Below are 20554 nucleotides of genomic sequence, written 5' to 3' on the forward strand. Positions count from 1 at the left end.
TTTTAGATGAGCATAGTTTGTTTTCTAAATCTGTGAGTGTCTTTCTCTGTGCAAATATGTTCATTTGTGTCAGTTATTAGATAACGCCTATAAGTGATATCATAGAATACAGGTCTGTTGCTTTCCAACTTACCTCATCTTTCATGATTCTCTGCAGACTCATTTGTGGTGCCTCAAAGAGCAATGGTTCGTTGTTTTCCATGGCTAATATTCCATTGTGTACATGGAGCACTTCTTCTTTATCCATTCACCTGTTGTTGGACATTTTGATTGCTTCACTGTCTTGGCTATTGTGAATAAGGCTGCACTGCAGCTTTTGCGGCCTGTGTCTTCTCGATTCTTGTCTCCTCAGGTGAGAGGTCCATTGGTGCGCCTGCTGGATTGAATGGTACCTCCATTTTTACTTTTAAACACAGCTCCTTTCTTTTCTCATTATTGGCTGTTACCCCTTTACGTCTCACCAGCAGGTAGAGGGTACACAGTTCTCTAAAACCCCTTCAGCACTTATTGTTTGTAGACTTTTTGCTGATAGTCAGTCGACTGGTGTAAGTTGAAACCTTTTGTAGATTAGATTGCATGGGTCTAACACACCCTGAGGTTGAGCTTTTATCCATTTTCCTTTTTTTTTTTAAAAGAGCGTGAGTAAAACATAACTCTTCATACTCTCTTCTTGAAACATCTGCCTGTTTTGAATTTTTTTGTCCATTCACTACTTCAGCACAATTTTTTAGGGCAGGTGTCCTTTACAGCCCTGAGTCCTTGTGAATGTTAAGTAACCATTAGCTGTGAGTTTAAAGCTGCTCTTGCAGGACACGGCCACAAGGTGGCAGCATTTCTTCTTTACCAAATTTGGTACCTGGGGAAACAGAGGCTTAATGGAAGTGGTGTTCTAGGTTGTAAATTAGAATGGAATGTGCCAGGAAAAAGCCCTTTAAGTTTATGTCTCATTACTTCTTGTTCATATTTATAATTTACTTTTTATTTTTTATCCCAGCAAATTTCATTACAATGGTTTGTTGGTTCTAGGTGTGCAAGATGTGGTTCTTTCACACATATACATGTATCTATTCTTCCTAGCATCCTTTTCCCATGTAGGTTATGCCACAAGGTTGAGTAGTCTTCTCCTGGTCTTCCGTACGTCTTTGGTGATTATATATTTCACATGGTTTGTATATCTCTGTTAACCCCAATATGGTAATGTATCCAATTATCATCCCTTTCTATTTGGTGAACCATAAGTTTTTTAATGAATCTGTGATTGCCTTTCTCTGTGGAAATATCTTCATTGGTATCAATTTTTAAGTAACTCCTAAAAGTGATATAATAGGATATGTGTCTTTTGCTTTCTCACTTACTACAGGTGGCGTGATTACGTCTAGACTCATCTGTGGTGCTGCAAATGGCATTGTTTCATTTTTTTCACTAGCGAATATCCCACTTGTACATGGAGGAGTTCTTCTTTGTCCACCCATCTGTTGGTGGACTTTTTGGTTACTTCCATATCTTGGCTATTGTAATACTGTGCAATGCAGATTTGCCTGCCTGTGTCTTTCCAATTCTCTCTTCTTAGATTATAAGTGGAGTGGGCCTGCTGGATCATATGGTAGCTCAATGTTTACCTTTTTAAGGCACTTCCATTCTGTTCTAGTTCGTGGCCCTTTCCAAGTTACGTCCCCCTTGAAGTTGAGGGTTTGCATTTCTCTACAACACCTTCAGCATTTATTGTTTGTAGTTTTCTTGCTGATGGTTATTCTGACAAGTGTGATCTGATACCTCTTTGTGGCTGAATTCGCTCGTGCCTCATAATCCATTGAAATTGAGCTTGAAGGCATGTCCTTTTTATTTTTCAAGCTGTGATTACCCCTTAGTTCTTCAAAGTGTTCTCTTAAAGTATGTGTCACATTTTGAAATGTTTTGGCCATTACCTCCCTGAAGATATTTTGAGGGCAGGTTTCATTTACAGTTCTGCAGTACTTCTTCCTATGAAATGACCATTAGCACAGGCTTTAAAGCTGCTTTTGCAGGTAACTGCCAGAGGGCGGCAGCCTTTCTATGTTCCCCACCCTGGTAACTAGGGAAAAGCCCTTGCGGCCTGTGGTGTTTCTCGGTTATAAATTATAGTGGAGTGTGCCCGGACCAACCCACAGAAGCTGATGTCTTCTTACTTTTGTTGGATTTTTAATTTTAATTTTTATTTTTTATTGGAGTAGTTTTCCACTGTGTACGTGGACCACTTCTACTTTGTGCATTCCTCGGTGGATGGACATTTTCATTGCTTCCAAGTGTTGGCTATGGTAAATATTGTTGGAGTGCAGGATTGCCAGCCGGTGACTTTTTGATTCTCATTTTCTCAGGTGATAGGCCCAGCAGTGGTTGTGATTGACTGACTGGTAGCACCGTTTTTCGCTTTTCAAAGCACCTTCTCAGTGTTTTCATTAGTGGCACTTACCACGTCCCCCTTAAAATCGAGGGTACACATTTCTCCACAATCGCTTCAGTATTTATTGTTTGCAGCATTTATGCTAATGGCCCTGCTGGCTGCTGTGAGCTGATAGGGTTTTGTAATTTGGGTTTGCATGGCTTTGAAAATTCGTAAAACTCATCATTTTTCACCACCGTTTTCTTTTCTGTTAAAAAAAGGAAACAATTGGGAGTACAATATAACTCTTGAAATTGTCTTCTTGGAAGGTTGCCCTCTTTTGAATTTTTTGGGCGATTTTCCACCTGAGACTTTTTTTAGAGAGCAGGTGTCATTTACCGAACTGCAAGTTTTGTGAATATTTAGTGACCTTTAGCAATGGTTTTAAAGCTCCTGTTGTGGGAAGTGACCTGAAGCAGGCAGCATTTCTCCATTCCCAAATCTGGGTAGTAGGGCAGCAGAGCCTTTCTGGAAGTCGTGTTCCTAGGTTGTAAATTACATTGGAATGTGCATGGAGAAAGCCCCATAAGTTTATATCTCATTATTTCTTCTTGGTTTTAAATTTTTTTTTTTAATTGGGGTAAAGCTTAGAATATTGTTTGTCCTAGGTGTACACAATCTGGTTCATTTGTACATTATATATATCTATTCAACTACAGATCCTCTTCCCATGTAAAATGGTACAGAAGGTTCCGCAGACTTCCCTTGCTATATGGTCGGTCTTTTTGAGATATATAGATAATATGTGTTTGTATACATATAGTAACACTAATCTTAATTTATTCATTCCCCCCACCTTTCGTTTTAGATGAGCATAGTTTGTTTTCTAAATCTGTGAGTGTCTTTCTCTGTGCAAATATGTTCATTTGTGTCAGTTATTAGATAACGCCTATAAGTGATATCATAGAATACAGGTCTGTTGCTTTCCAACTTACCTCATCTTTCATGATTCTCTGCAGACTCATTTGTGGTGCCTCAAAGAGCAATGGTTCGTTGTTTTCCATGACTAATATTCCATTGTGTACATGGAGCACTTCTTCTTTATCCATTCACCTGTTGTTGGACATTTTGATTGCTTCACTGTCTTGGCTATTGTGAATAAGGCTGCACTGCAGCTTTTGCGGCCTGTGTCTTCTCGATTCTTGTCTTCTCAGGTGAGAGGTCCATTGGTGCGCCTGCTGGATTGAATGGTACCTCCATTTTTACTTTTAAACACAGCTCCTTTCTTTTCTCATTATTGGCTGTTACCCCTTTACGTCTCACCAGCAGGTAGAGGGTACACAGTTCTCTAAAACCCCTTCAGCACTTATTGTTTGTAGACTTTTTGCTGATGGTCAGTTGACTGGTGTAAGTTGAAACCTTTTGTAGATTGGATTGCATGGGTCTAACACACCCTGAGGTTGAGCTTTTATCCATTTTCCTTTTTTTTTTAAAAGAGCGTGAGTAAAACATAACTCTTCATACTCTCTTCTTGAAACATCTGCCTGTTTTGAATTTTTTTGTCCATTCACTACTTCAGAACAATTTTTTAGTTCAGGTGTCCTTTACAGCCCTGAGTCCTTGTGAATGTTAAGTAACCATTAGCTGTGAGTTTAAAGCTGCTCTTGCAGGACACGGCCACAAGTTGGCAGCATTTCTTCTTTATCAAATTTGTTAACTGGGGAAACAGAGGCTTAATGGAAGTGGTGTTCTTGTTTGTAAATTAGAATGGAATGTGCCAGGAAAAAGCCCTTTAAGTTTATGTCTCATTACTTCTTGTTCATATTTATAATTTACTTTTTATTTTTTATCCCAGCAAATTTGATTACAATGGTTTGTTGGTTCTAGGTGTGCAAGATGTGGTTCTTTCACACATATACATGTATCTATTCTTCCTAGCATCCTTTTCCCATGTAGGTTATGCCACAAGGTTGAGTCGTCTTCTCCTGGTCTTCCGTACGTCTTTGGTGATTATATATTTCACATGGTTTGTATATCTCTGTTAACCCCAATATGGTAATGTATCCAATTATCATCCCTTTCTATTTGGTGAACCATAAGTTTTTTAATGAATCTGTGATTGCCTTTCTCTGTGGAAATATCTTCATTGGTATCAATTTTTAAGTAACTCCTAAAAGTGATATAATAGGATATGTGTCTTTTGCTTTCTCACTTACTACAGGTGGCGTGATTACGTCTAGACTCATCTATGGTGCTGCAAATGGCATTGTTTCATTTTTTTCACTAGCGAATATCCCCCTTGTACATGGAGGAGTTCTTCTTTGTCCACCCATCTGTTGGTGGACTTTTTGGTTACTTCCATATCTTGGCTATTGTAATACTGTGCAATGCAGATTTGCCTGCCTGTGTCTTTCCAATTCTCTCTTCTTAGATTATAAGTGGAGTGGGCCTGCTGGATCATATGGTAGCTCAATGTTTACCTTTTTAAGGCACTTCCATTCTGTTCTAGTTCGTGGCCCTTTCCAAGTTACGTCCCCCTTGAAGTTGAGGGTTTGCATTTCTCTACAACACCTTCAGCATTTATTGTTTGTAGTTTTCTTGCTGATGGTTATTCTGACAAGTGTGATCTGATACCTCTTTGTGGCTGAATTCGCACGTGCCTCATAATCCATTGAAATTGAGCTTGAAGGCATGTCCTTTTTATTTTTCAAGCTGTGATTACCCCTTAGTTCTTCAAAGTGTTCTCTTAAAGTATGTGTCACATTTTGAAATGTTTTGGCCATTACCTCCCTGAAGATATTTTGAGGGCAGGTTTCATTTACAGTTCTGCAGTACTTCTTCCTATGAAATGACCATTAGCACAGGCTTTAAAGCTGCTTTTGCAGGTAACTGCCAGAGGGCGGCAGCCTTTCTATGTTCCCCACCCTGGTAACTAGGGAAAAGCCCTTGCGGCCTGTGGTGTTTCTCGGTTATAAATTAGAGTGGAGTGTGCCCGGACCAACCCACAGAAGCTGATGTCTTCTTACTTTTGTTGGATTTTTAATTTTAATTTTTATTTTTTATTGGAGTAGTTTTCCACTGTGTACGTGGACCACTTCTACTTTGTGCATTCCTCGGTGGATGGACATTTTCATTGCTTCCAAGTGTTGGCTATGGTAAATATTGTTGGAGTGCAGGATTGCCAGCCTGTGACTTTTTGATTCTCATTTTCTCAGGTGATAGGCCCAGCAGTGGTTGTGATTGACTGACTGGTAGCACCGTTTTTCCCTTTTCAAAGCACCTTCTTTGTGTTTTCATTAGTGGCACTTACCACGTCCCCCTTAAAATCGAGGGTACACATTTCTCCACAATCGCTTCAGTATTTATTGTTTGCAGCATTTATGCTAATGGCCCTGCTGGCTGCTGTGAGCTGATAGGGTTTTGTAATTTGGGTTTGCATGGCTTTGAAAATTCGTAAAACTCATCATTTTTCACCGCCGTTTTCTTTTCTGTTAAAAAGAGGAAACAATTGGGAGTACAATATAACTCTTGAAATTGTCTTCTTGGAAGGTTGCCCTCTTTTGAATTTTTTGGGCGATTTTCCACCTGAGACTTTTTTTAGAGAGCAGGTGTCATTTACCGAACTGCAAGTTTTGTGAATATTTAGTGACCTTTAGCAATGGTTTTAAAGCTCCTGTTGTGGGAAGTGACCTGAAGCAGGCAGCATTTCTCCATTCCCAAATCTGGGTAGTAGGGCAGCAGAGCCTTTCTGGAAGTCGTGTTCCTAGGTTGTAAATTACATTGGAATGTGCATGGAGAAAGCCCCATAAGTTTATATCTCATTATTTCTTCTTGGTTTTAAATTTTTTTTTTAATTGGGGTAAAGCTTAGAATATTGTTTGTCCTAGGTGTACACAGTCTGGTTCATTTGTACATTATATATATCTATTCAACTACAGATCCTCTTCCCATGTAAAATGGTACAGAAGGTTCCGCAGACTTCCCTTGCTATATGGTCGGTCTTTTTGAGATATATAGATAATATGTGTTTGTATACATATAGTAACACTAATCTTAATTTATTCATTCCCCCCACCTTTCGTTTTAGATGAGCATAGTTTGTTTTCTAAATCTGTGAGTGTCTTTCTCTGTGCAAATATGTTCATTTGTGTCAGTTATTAGATAACGCCTATAAGTGATATCATAGAATACAGGTCTGTTGCTTTCCAACTTACCTCATCTTTCATGATTCTCTGCAGACTCATTTGTGGTGCCTCAAAGAGCAATGGTTCGTTGTTTTCCATGACTAATATTCCATTGTGTACATGGAGCACTTCTTCTTTATCCATTCACCTGTTGTTGGACATTTTGATTGCTTCACTGTCTTGGCTATTGTGAATAAGGCTGCACTGCAGCTTTTGCGGCCTGTGTCTTCTCGATTCTTGTCTTCTCAGGTGAGAGGTCCATTGGTGCGCCTGCTGGATTGAATGGTACCTCCATTTTTACTTTTAAACACAGCTCCTTTCTTTTCTCATTATTGGCTGTTACCCCTTTACGTCTCACCAGCAGGTAGAGGGTACACAGTTCTCTAAAACCCCTTCAGCACTTATTGTTTGTAGACTTTTTGCTGATGGTCAGTCGACTGGTGTAAGTTGAAACCTTTTGTAGATTGGATTGCATGGGTCTAACACACCCTGAGGTTGAGCTTTTATCCATTTTCCTTTTTTTTTTAAAAGAGCGTGAGTAAAACATAACTCTTCATACTCTCTTCTTGAAACATCTGCCTGTTTTGAATTTTTTTGTCCATTCACTACTTCAGAACAATTTTTTAGTTCAGGTGTCCTTTACAGCCCTGAGTCCTTGTGAATGTTAAGTAACCATTAGCTGTGAGTTTAAAGCTGCTCTTGCAGGACACGGCCACAAGGTGGCAGCATTTCTTCTTTACCAAATTTGGTAACTGGGGAAACAGAGGCTTAATGGAAGTGGTGTTCTTGTTTGTAAATTAGAATGGAATGTGCCAGGAAAAAGCCCTTTAAGTTTATGTCTCATTACTTCTTGTTCATATTTATAATTTACTTTTTATTTTTTATCCCAGCAAATTTCATTACAATGGTTTGTTGGTTCTAGGTGTGCAAGATGTGGTTCTTTCACACATATACATGTATCTATTCTTCCTAGCATCCTTTTCCCATGTAGGTTATGCCACAAGGTTGAGTAGTCTTCTCCTGGTCTTCCGTACATCTTTGGTGATTATATATTTCACATGGTTTGTATATCTCTGTTAACCCCAATATGGTAATGTATCCAATTATCATCCCTTTCTATTTGGTGAACCATAAGTTTTTTAATGAATCTGTGATTGTCTTTCTCTGTGGAAATATCTTCATTGGTATCAATTTTTAAGTAACTCCTAAAAGTGATACAATAGGATATGTGTCTTTTGCTTTCTCACTTACTACAGGTGGCGTGATTACGTCTAGACTCATCTATGGTGCTGCAAATGGCATTGTTTCATTTTTTTCACTAGCGAATATCCCACTTGTACATGGAGGAGTTCTTCTTTGTCCACCCATCTGTTGGTGGACTTTTTGGTTACTTCCATATCTTGGCTATTGTAATACTGTGCAATGCAGATTTTCTTGCCTGTGTCTTTCCAATTCTCTCTTCTTAGATTATAAGTGGAGTGGGCCTGCTGGATCATATGATAGCTCAATGTTTACCTTTTTAAGGCACTTCCATTCTGTTCTAGTTCGTGGCCTTTCCAAGTTACGTCCCCCTTGAAGTTGAGGGTTTGTATTTCTCTACAACACCTTCAGCATTTATTGTTTGTAGTTTTCTTGCTGATGGTTATTCTGACAAGTGTGATCTGATACCTCTTTGTGGCTGAATTCGCACGTGCCTCATAATCCATTGAAATTGAGCTTGAAGGCATGTCCTTTTTATTTTTCAAGCTGTGATTACCCCTTAGTTCTTCAAAGTGTTCTCTTAAAGTATGTGTCACATTTTGAAATGTTTTGGCCATTACCTCCCTGAAGATATTTTGAGGGCAGGTTTCATTTACAGTTCTGCAGTACTTCTTCCTATGAAATGACCATTAGCACAGGCTTTAAAGCTGCTTTTGCAGGTAACTGCCAGAGGGTGGCAGCCTTTCTATGTTCCCCACCCTGGTAACTAGGGAAAAGCCCTTGCGGCCTGTGGTGTTTCTCGGTTATAAATTAGAGTGGAGTGTGCCCGGACGAACCCACACAAGCTGATGTCTCCTTACTTTTGTTGGATTTTTAATTTTAATTTTTATTTTTTATTGGAGTAGTTTTCCACTGTGTACGTGGACCACTTCTACTTTGTGCATTCCTCGGTGGATGGACATTTTCATTGCTTCCAAGTGTTGGCTATGGTAAATATTGTTGGAGTGCAGGATTGCCAGCCTGTGACTTTTTGATTCTCATTTTCTCAGGTGATAGGCCCAGCAGTGGTTGTGATTGACTGACTGGTAGCACCGTATTTCCCTTTTCAAAGCACCTTCTTTGTGTTTTCATTAGTGGCACTTACCACGTCCCCCTTAAAATCGAGGGTACACATTTCTCCACAATCGCTTCAGTATTTATTGTTTGCAGCATTTATGCTAATGGCCCTGCTGGCTGCTGTGAGCTGATAGGGTTTTGTAATTTGGGTTTGCATGGCTTTGAAAATTCGTAAAACTCATCATTTTTCACCGCCGTTTTCTTTTCTGTTAAAAAGAGGAAACAATTGGGAGTACAATATAACTCTTGAAATTGTCTTCTTGGAAGGTTGCCCTCTTTTGAATTTTTTGGGCGATTTTCCACCTGAGACTTTTTTTAGAGAGCAGGTGTCATTTACCGAACTGCAAGTTTTGTGAATATTTAGTGACCTTTAGCAATGGTTTTAAAGCTCCTGTTGTGGGAAGTGACCTGAAGCAGGCAGCATTTCTCCATTCCCAAATCTGGGTAGTAGGGCAGCAGAACATTTCTGGAAGTCGTGTTCCTAGGTTGTAAATTACATTGGAATGTGCATGGAGAAAGCCCCATAAGTTTATATCTCATTATTTCTTCTTGGTTTTAAATGTTTTTTTAATTGGGGTAAAGCTTAGAATATTGTTTGTCCTAGGTGTACACAATCTGGTTCATTTGTACATTATATATATCTATTCAACTACAGATCCTCTTCCCATGTAAAATGGTACAGAAGGTTCCGCAGACTTCCCTTGCTATATGGTCGGTCTTTTTGAGATATATAGATAATATGTGTTTGTATACATATAGTAACACTAATCTTAATTTATTCATTCCCCCCACCTTTCGTTTTAGATGAGCATAGTTTGTTTTCTAAATCTGTGAGTGTCTTTCTCTGTGCAAATATGTTCATTTGTGTCAGTTATTAGATAACGCCTATAAGTGATATCATAGAATACAGGTCTGTTGCTTTCCAACTTACCTCATCTTTCATGATTCTCTGCAGACTCATTTGTGGTGCCTCAAAGAGCAATGGTTCGTTGTTTTCCATGACTAATATTCCATTGTGTACATGGAGCACTTCTTCTTTATCCATTCACCTGTTGTTGGACATTTTGATTGCTTCACTGTCTTGGCTATTGTGAATAAGGCTGCACTGCAGCTTTTGCGGCCTGTGTCTTCTCGATTCTTGTCTTCTCAGGTGAGAGGTCCATTGGTGCGCCTGCTGGATTGAATGGTACCTCCATTTTTACTTTTAAACACAGCTCCTTTCTTTTCTCATTATTGGCTGTTACCCCTTTACGTCTCACCAGCAGGTAGAGGGTACACAGTTCTCTAAAACACCTTCAGCACTTATTGTTTGTAGACTTTTTGCTGATGGTCAGTCGACTGGTGTAAGTTGAAACCTTTCGTAGATTGGATTGCATGGGTCTAACACACCCTGAGGTTGAGCTTTTATCCATTTTCCTTTTTTTTTAAAAAGAGCGTGAGTAAAACATAACTCTTCATACTCTCCTCTTGTAACATCTGCCTGTTTTGAATTTTTTTGTCCATTCACTACTTCACCACAATTTTTTAGGGCAGGTGTCCTTTACAGCCCTGAGTCCTTGTGAATGTTAAGTAACTATTAGCTGTGAGTTTAAAGCTGCTCTTGCAGGACACGGCCACAAGGTGGCAGCATTTCTTCTTTACCAAATTTGGTAACTGGGGAAACAGAGGCTTAATGGAAGTGGTGTTCTAGTTTGTAAATTAGAATGGAATGTGCCAGGAAAAAGCCCTTTAAGTTTATGTCTCATTACTTCTTGTTCATATTTATAATTTACTTTTTATTTTTTATCCCAGCAAATTTGATTACAATGGTTTGTTGGTTCTAGGTGTGCAAGATGTGGTTGTTTCACACATATACATGTCTCTATTCTTACTAGCATCCTTTTCCCATGTAGGTTATGCCACAAGGTTGAGTAGTCTTCTCCTGGTCTTCCGTACGTCTTTGGTGATTATATATTTCACATGGTTTGTATATCTCTGTTAACCCCAATATGGTAATGTATCCAATTATCATCCCTTTCTATTTGGTGAACCATAAGTTTTTTAATGAATCTGTGATTGCCTTTCTCTGTGGAAATATCTTCATTGGTATCAATTTTTAAGTAACTCCTAAAAGTGATATAATAGGATATGTGTCTTTTGCTTTCTCACTTACTACAGGTGGCGTGATTACGTCTAGACTCATCTATGGTGCTGCAAATGGCATTGTTTCATTTTTTTCACTAGCGAATATCCCACTTGTACATGGAGGAGTTCTTCTTTGTCCACCCATCTGTTGGTGGACTTTTTGGTTACTTCCATATCTTGGCTATTGTAATACTGTGCAATGCAGATTTTCTTGCCTGTGTCTTTCCAATTCTCTCTTCTTAGATTATAAGTGGAGTGGGCCTGCTGGATCATATGGTAGCTCAATGTTTACCTTTTTAAGGCACTTCCATTCTGTTCTAGTTCGTGGCCTTTCCAAATTACGTCCCCCTTGAAGTTGAGGGTTTGCATTTCTCTACAACACCTTCAGCATTTATTGTTTGTAGTTTTCTTGCTGATGGTTATTCTGACAAGTGTGATCTGATACCTCTTTGTGGCTGAATTCGCACGTGCCTCATAATCCATTGAAATTGAGCTTGAAGGCATGTCCTTTTTATTTTTCAAGCTGTGATTACCCCTTAGTTCTTCAAAGTGTTCTCTTAAAGTATGTGTCACATTTTGAAATGTTTTGGCCATTACCTCCCTGAAGATATTTTGAGGGCAGGTTTCATTTACAGTTCTGCAGTACTTCTTCCTATGAAATGACCATTAGCACAGGCTTTAAAGCTGCTTTTGCAGGTAACTGCCAGAGGGCGGCAGCCTTTCTATGTTCCCCACCCTGGTAACTAGGGAAAAGCCCTTGCGGCCTGTGGTGTTTCTCGGTTATAAATTAGAGTGGAGTGTGCCCGGACCAACCCACACAAGCTGATGTCTCCTTACTTTTGTTGGATTTTTAATTTTAATTTTTATTTTTTATTGGAGTAGTTTTCCACTGTGTACGTGGACCACTTCTACTTTGTGCATTCCTCGGTGGATGGACATTTTCATTGCTTCCAAGTGTTGGCTATGGTAAATATTGTTGGAGTGCAGGATTGCCAGCCTGTGACTTTTTGATTCTCATTTTCTCAGGTGATAGGCCCAGCAGTGGTTGTGATTGACTGACTGGTAGCACGGTTTTTCCCTTTTCAAAGCACCTTCTTTGTGTTTTCATTAGTGGCACTTACCATGTCCCCCTTAAAATCGAGGGTACACATTTCTCCACAATCGCTTCAGTATTTATTGTTTGCAGCATTTATGCTAATGGCCCTGCTGGCTGCTGTGAGCTGATAGGGTTTTGTAATTTGGGTTTGCATGGCTTTGAAAATTCGTAAAACTCATCATTTTTCACCGCCGTTTTCTTTTCTGTTAAAAAAAGGAAACAATTGGGAGTACAATATAACTCTTGAAATTGTCTTCTTGGAAGGTTGCCCTCTTTTGAATTTTTTGGGCGATTTTCAACCTGAGACTTTTTTTAGAGAGCAGGTGTCATTTACCGAACTGCAAGTTTTGTGAATATTTAGTGACCTTTAGCAATGGTTTTAAAGCTCCTGTTGTGGGAAGTGACCTGAAGCAGGCAGCATTTCTCCATTCCCAAATCTGGGTAGTAGGGCGGCAGAGCCTTTCTGGAAGTCGTGTTCCTAGGTTGTAAATTACATTGGAATGTGCATGGAGAAAGCCCCATAAGTTTATATCTCATTATTTCTTCTTGGTTTTAAATGTTTTTTTAATTGGGGTAAAGCTTAGAATATTGTTTGTCCTAGGTGTACACAATCTGGTTCATTTGTACATTATATATATCTATTCAACTACAGATCCTCTTCCCATGTAAAATGGTACAGAAGGTTCCACAGACTTCCCTTGCTATATGGTCGGTCTTTTTGAGATATATAGATAATATGTGTTTGTATACATATAGTAACACTAATCTTAATTTATTCATTCCCCCCACCTTTCGTTTTAGATGAGCATAGTTTGTTTTCTAAATCTGTGAGTGTCTTTCTCTGTGCAAATATGTTCATTTGTGTCAGTTATTAGATAACGCCTATAAGTGATATCATAGAATACAGGTCTGTTGCTTTCCAACTTACCTCATCTTTCATGATTCTCTGCAGACTCATTTGTGGTGCCTCAAAGAGCAATGGTTCGTTGTTTTCCATGACTAATATTCCATTGTGTACATGGAGCACTTCTTCTTTATCCATTCACCTGTTGTTGGACATTTTGATTGCTTCACTGTCTTGGCTATTGTGAATAAGGCTGCACTGCAGCTTTTGCGGCCTGTGTCTTCTCGATTCTTGTCTTCTCAGGTGAGAGGTCCATTGGTGCGCCTGCTGGATTGAATGGTACCTCCATTTTTACTTTTAAACACAGCTCCTTTCTTTTCTCATTATTGGCTGTTACCCCTTTACGTCTCACCAGCAGGTAGAGGGTACACAGTTCTCTAAAACCCCTTCAGCACTTATTGTTTGCAGACTTTTTGCTGATGGTCAGTCGACTGGTGTAAGTTGAAACCTTTTGTAGATTAGATTGCATGGGTCTAACACACCCTGAGGTTGAGCTTTTATCCATTTTCCTTTTTTTTTTAAAAGAGCGTGAGTAAAACATAACTCTTCATACTCTCTTCTTGAAACATCTGCCTGTTTTGAATTTTTTTGTCCATTCACTACTTCAGCACAATTTTTTAGGGCAGGTGTCCTTTACAGCCCTGAGTCCTTGTGAATGTTAAGTAACCATTAGCTGTGAGTTTAAAGCTGCTCTTGCAGGACACGGCCACAAGGTGGCAGCATTTCTTCTTTACCAAATTTGGTAACTGGGGAAACAGAGGCTTAATGGAAGTGGTGTTCTAGGTTGTAAATTAGAATGGAATGTGCCAGGAAAAAGCCCTTTAAGTTTATGTCTCATTACTTCTTGTTCATATTTATAATTTACTTTTTATTTTTTATCCCAGCAAATTTGATTACAATGGTTTGTTGGTTCTAGGTGTGCAAGATGTGGTTCTTTCACACATATACATGTACCTATTCTTCCTAGCATCCTTTTCCCATGTAGGTTATGCCACAAGGTTGAGTAGTCTTCTCCTGGTCTTCCGTACGTCTTTGGTGATTATATATTTCACATGGTTTGTATATCTCTGTTAACCCCAATATGGTAATGTATCCAATTATCATCCCTTTCTATTTGGTGAACCATAAGTTTTTTAATGAATCTGTGATTGCCTTTCTCTGTGGAAATATCTTCATTGGTATCAATTTTTAAGTAACTCCTAAAAGTGATATAATAGGATATGTGTCTTTTGCTTTCTCACTTACTACAGGTGGCGTGATTACGTCTAGACTCATCTATGGTGCTGCAAATGGCATTGTTTCATTTTTTTCACTAGCGAATATCCCACTTGTACATGGAGGAGTTCTTCTTTGTCCACCCATCTGTTGGTGGACTTTTTGGTTACTTCCATATCTTGGCTATTGTAATACTGTGCAATGCAGATTTGCCTGCCTGTGTCTTTCCAATTCTCTCTTCTTAGATTATAAGTGGAGTGGGCCTGCTGGATCATATGGTAGCTCAATGTTTACCTTTTTAAGGCACTTCCATTCTGTTCTAGTTCGTGGCCCTTTCCAAGTTACGTCCCCCTTGAAGTTGAGGGTTTGCATTTCTCTACAACACCTTCAGCATTTATTGTTTGTAGTTTTCTTGCTGATGGTTATTCTGACAAGTGTGATCTGATACCTCTTTGTGGCTGAATTCGCACGTGCCTCATAATCCATTGAAACTGAGCTTGAAGGCATGTCCTTTTTATTTTTCAAGCTGTGATTACCCCTTAGTTCTTCAAAGTGTTCTCTTAAAGTATGTGTCACATTTTGAAATGTTTTGGCCATTACCTCCCTGAAGATATTTTGAGGGCAGGTTTCATTTACAGTTCTGCAGTACTTCTTCCTATGAAATGACCATTAGCACAGGCTTTAAAGCTGCTTTTGCAGGTAACTGCCAGAGGGCGGCAGCCTTTCTATGTTCCCCACCCTGGTAACTAGGGAAAAGCCCTTGCGGCCTGTGGTGTTTCTCGGTTATAAATTAGAGTGGAGTGTGCCCGGACCAACCCACACAAGCTGATGTCTCCTTACTTTTGTTGGATTTTTAATTTTAATTTTTATTTTTTATTGGAGTAGTTTTCCACTGTGTACGTGGACCACTTCTACTTTGTGCATTCCTCGGTGGATGGACATTTTCATTGCTTCCAAGTGTTGGCTATGGTAAATATTGTTGGAGTGCAGGATTGCCAGCCTGTGACTTTTTGATTCTCATTTTCTCAGGTGATAGGCCCAGCAGTGGTTGTGATTGACTGACTGGTAGCACGGTTTTTCCCTTTTCAAAGCACCTTCTTTGTGTTTTCATTAGTGGCACTTACCATGTCCCCCTTAAAATCGAGGGTACACATTTCTCCACAATCGCTTCAGTATTTATTGTTTGCAGCATTTATGCTAATGGCCCTGCTGGCTGCTGTGAGCTGATAGGGTTTTGTAATTTGGGTTTGCATGGCTTTGAAAATTCGTAAAACTCATCATTTTTCACCGCCGTTTTCTTTTCTGTTAAAAAAAGGAAACAATTGGGAGTACAATATAACTCTTGAAATTGTCTTCTTGGAAGGTTGCCCTCTTTTGAATTTTTTGGGCGATTTTCCACCTGAGACTTTTTTTAGAGAGCAGGTGTCATTTACCGAACTGCAAGTTTTGTGAATATTTAGTGACCTTTAGCAATGGTTTTAAAGCTCCTGTTGTGGGAAATGACCTGAAGCAGGCAGCATTTCTCCATTCCCAAATCTGGGTAGTAGGGCAGCAGAGGCTTTCTGGAAGTCGTGTTCCTAGGTTGTAAATTACATTGGAATGTGCATGGAGAAAGCCCCATAAGTTTATATCTCATTATTTCTTCTTGGTTTTAAATTTTTTTTTTAATTGGGGTAAAGCTTAGAATATTGTTTGTCCTAGGTGTACACAATCTGGTTCATTTGTACATTATATATATCTATTCAACTACAGATCCTCTTCCCATGTAAAATGGTACAGAATGTTCCGCAGACTTCCCTTGCTATATGGTCGGTCTTTTTGAGATATATAGATAATATGTGTTTGTATACATATAGTAACACTAATCTTAATTTATTCATTCCCCCCACCTTTCGTTTTAGATGAGCATAGTTTGTTTTCTAAATCTGTGAGTGTCTTTCTCTGTGCAAATATGTTCATTTGTGTCAGTTATTAGATAACGCCTATAAGTGATATCATAGAATACAGGTCTGTTGCTTTCCAACTTACCTCATCTTTCATAATTCTCTGCAGACTCATTTGTGGTGCCTCAAAGAGCAATGGTTCGTTGTTTTCCATGACTAATATTCCATTGTGTACATGGAGCACTTCTTCTTTATCCATTCACCTGTTGTTGGACATTTTGATTGCTTCACTGTCTTGGCTATTGTGAATAAGGCTGCACTGCAGCTTTTGCGGCCTGTGTCTTCTCGATTCTTGTCTTCTCAGGTGAGAGGTCCATTGGTGCGCCTGCTGGATTGAATGGTACCTCCATTTTTACTTTTAAACACAGCTCCTTTCTTTTCTCATTATTGGCTGTTACCCCTTTACGTCTCACCAGCAGGTAGAGGGTACACAGTTCTCTAAAACCCCTTCAGCACTTATTGTTTGTAGACTTTTTGCTGATGGTCAGTCGACTGGTGTAAGTTGAAACCTTTTGTAGATTAGATTGCATGGGTCTAACACACCCTGAGGTTGAGCTTTTATCCATTTTCCTTTTTTTTTTAAAAGAGCGTGAGTAAAACATAACTCTTCATACTCTCTTCTTGAAACATCTGCCTGTTTTGAATTTTTTTGTCCATTCACTACTTCACCACAATTTTTTAGGGCAGGTGTCCTTTACAGCCCTGAGTCCTTGTGAATGTTAAGTAACCATTAGCTGTGAGTTTAAAGCTGCTCTTGCAGGACACGGCCACAAGGTGGCAGCATTTCTTCTTTACCAAATTTGGTAACTGGGGAAACAGAGGCTTAATGGAAGTGGTGTTCTAGGTTGTAAATTAGAATGGAATGTGCCAGGAAAAAGCCCTTTAAGTTTATGTCTCATTACTTCTTGTTCATATTTATAATTTACTTTTTATTTTTTATCCCAGCAAATTTGATTACAATGGTTTGTTGGTTCTAGGTGTGCAAGATGTGGTTGTTTCACACATATACATGTCTCTATTCTTCCTAGCATCCTTTTCCCATGTAGGTTATGCCACAAGGTTGAGTAGTCTTCTCCTGGTCTTCCGTACGTCTTTGTTGATTATATATTTCACATGGTTTGTATATCTCTGTTAACCCCAATATGGTAATGTATCCAATTATCATCCCTTTCTATTTGGTGAACCATAAGTTTTTTAATGAATCTGTGATTGCCTTTCTCTGTGGAAATATCTTCATTGGTATCAATTTTTAAGTAACTCCTAAAAGTGATATAATAGGATATGTGTCTTTTGCTTTCTCACTTACTACAGGTGGCGTGATTACGTCTAGACTCATCTATGGTGCTGCAAATGGCATTGTTTCATTTTTTTCACTAGCGAATATCCCACTTGTACATGGAGGAGTTCTTCTTTGTCCACCCATCTGTTGGTGGACTTTTTGGTTACTTCCATATCTTGGCTATTGTAATACTGTGCAATGCAGATTTTCTTGCCTGTGTCTTTCCAATTCTCTCTTCTTAGATTATAAGTGGAGTGGGCCTGCTGGATCATATGGTAGCTGAATGTTTACCTTTTTAAGGCACTTCCATTCTGTTCTAGTTCGTGGCCTTTCCAAATTACGTCCCCCTTGAAGTTGAGGGTTTGCATTTCTCTACAACACCTTCAGCATTTATTGTTTGTAGTTTTCTTGCTGATGGTTATTCTGACAAGTGTGATCTGATACCTCTTTGTGGCTGAATTTGCACGTGCCTCATAATCCATTGAAATTGAGCTTGAAGGCATGTCCTTTTTATTTTTCAAGCTGTGATTACCCCTTAGTTCTTCAAAGTGTTCTCTTAAAGTATGTGTCACATTTTGAAATGTTTTGGCCATTACCTCCCTGAAGATATTTTGAGGGCAGGTTTCATTTACAGTTCTGCAGTACTTCTTCCTATGAAATGACCATTAGCACAGGCTTTAAAGCTGCTTTTGCAGGTAACTGCCAGAGGGCGGCAGCCTTTCTATGTTCCCCACCCTGGTAACTAGGGAAAAGCCCTTGCGGCCTGTGGTGTTTCTCGGTTATAAATTAGAGTGGAGTGTGCCCGGACCAACCCACACAAGCTGATGTCTCCTTACTTTTGTTGGATTTTTAATTTTAATTTTTATTTTTTATTGGAGTAGTTTTCCACTGTGTACGTGGACCACTTCTACTTTGTGCATTCCTCGGTGGATGGACATTTTCATTGCTTCCAAGTGTTGGCTATGGTAAATATTGTTGGAGTGCAGGATTGCCAGCCTGTGACTTTTTGATTCTCATTTTCTCAGGTGATAGGCCCAGCAGTGGTTGTGATTGACTGACTGGTAGCACGGTTTTTCCCTTTTCAAAGCACCTTCTTTGTGTTTTCATTAGTGGCACTTACCATGTCCCCCTTAAAATCGAGGGTACACATTTCTCCACAATCGCTTCAGTATTTATTGTTTGCAGCATTTATGCTAATGGCCCTGCTGGCTGCTGTGAGCTGATAGGGTTTTGTAATTTGGGTTTGCATGGCTTTGAAAATTCGTAAAACTCATCATTTTTCACCGCCGTTTTCTTTTCTGTTAAAAAAAGGAAACAATTGGGAGTACAATATAACTCTTGAAATTGTCTTCTTGGAAGGTTGCCCTCTTTTGAATTTTTTGGGCGATTTTCCACCTGAGACTTTTTTTAGAGAGCAGGTGTCATTTACCGAACTGCAAGTTTTGTGAATATTTAGTGACCTTTAGCAATGGTTTTAAAGCTCCTGTTGTGGGAAATGACCTGAAGCACGCAGCATTTCTCCATTCCCAAATCTGGGTAGTAGGGCAGCAGAGCCTTTCTGGAAGTCGTGTTCCTAGGTTGTAAATTACATTGGAATGTGCATGGAGAAAGCCCCATAAGTTTATATCTCATTATTTCTTCTTGGTTTTAAATGTTTTTTTAATTGGGGTAAAGCTTAGAATATTGTTTGTCCTAGGTGTACACAATCTGGTTCATTTGTACATTATATATATCTATTCAACTACAGATCCTCTTCCCATGTAAAATGGTACAGAAGGTTCCACAGACTTCCCTTGCTATATGGTCGGTCTTTTTGAGATATATAGATAATATGTGTTTGTATACATATAGTAACACTAATCTTAATTTATTCATTCCCCCCACCTTTCCTTTTAGATGAGCATAGTTTGTTTTCTAAATCTGTGAGTGTCTTTCTCTGTGCAAATATGTTCATTTGTGTCAGTTATTAGATAACGCCTATAAGTGATATCATAGAATACAGGTCTGTTTCTTTCCAACTTACCTCATCTTTCATGATTCTCTGCAGACTCATTTGTGGTGCCTCAAAGAGCAATGGTTCGTTGTTTTCCATGACTAATATTCCATTGTGTACATGGAGCACTTCTTCTTTATCCATTCACCTGTTGTTGGACATTTTGATTGCTTCACTGTCTTGGCTATTGTGAATAAGGCTGCACTGCAGCTTTTGCGGCCTGTGTCTTCTCGATTCTTGTCTTCTCAGGTGAGAGGTCCATTGGTGCGCCTGCTGGATTGAATGGTACCTCCATTTTTACTTTTAAACACAGCTCCTTTCTTTTCTCATTATTGGCTGTTACCCCTTTACGTCTCACCAGCAGGTAGAGGGTACACAGTTCTCTAAAACCCCTTCAGCACTTATTGTTTGTAGACTTTTTGCTGATGGTCAGTCGACTGGTGTAAGTTGAAACCTTTTGTAGATTAGATTGCATGGGTCTAACACACCCTGAGGTTGAGCTTTTATCCATTTTCCTTTTTTTTTTAAAAGAGCGTGAGTAAAACATAACTCTTCATACTCTCTTCTTGAAACATCTGCCTGTTTTGAATTTTTTTGTCCATTCACTACTTCAGCACAATTTTTTAGGGCAGGTGTCCTTTACAGCCCTGAGTCCTTGTGAATGTTAAGTAACCATTAGCTGTGAGTTTAAAGCTGCTCTTGCAGGACACGGCCACAAGGTGGCAGCATTTCTTCTTTACCAAATTTGGTAACTGGGGAAACAGAGGCTTAATGGAAGTGGTGTTCTAGGTTGTAAATTAGAATGGAATGTGCCAGGAAAAAGCCCTTTAAGTTTATGTCTCATTACTTCTTGTTCATATTTATAATTTACTTTTTATTTTTTATCCCAGCAAATTTGATTACAATGGTTTGTTGGTTCTAGGTGTGCAAGATGTGGTTGTTTCACACATATACATGTCTCTATTCTTCCTAGCATCCTTTTCCCATGTAGGTTATGCCACAAGGTTGAGTAGTCTTCTCCTGGTCTTCCGTACGTCTTTGGTGATTATATATTTCACATGGTTTGTATATCTCTGTTAACCCCAATATGGTAATGTATCCAATTATCATCCCTTTCTATTTGGTGAACCATAAGTTTTTT

This window comes from Balaenoptera physalus (assembly GCF_965194825.1).
Source record: "Balaenoptera physalus genome assembly, chromosome: 5".
Classification (NCBI taxonomy): domain Eukaryota; kingdom Metazoa; phylum Chordata; class Mammalia; order Artiodactyla; family Balaenopteridae; genus Balaenoptera; species Balaenoptera physalus.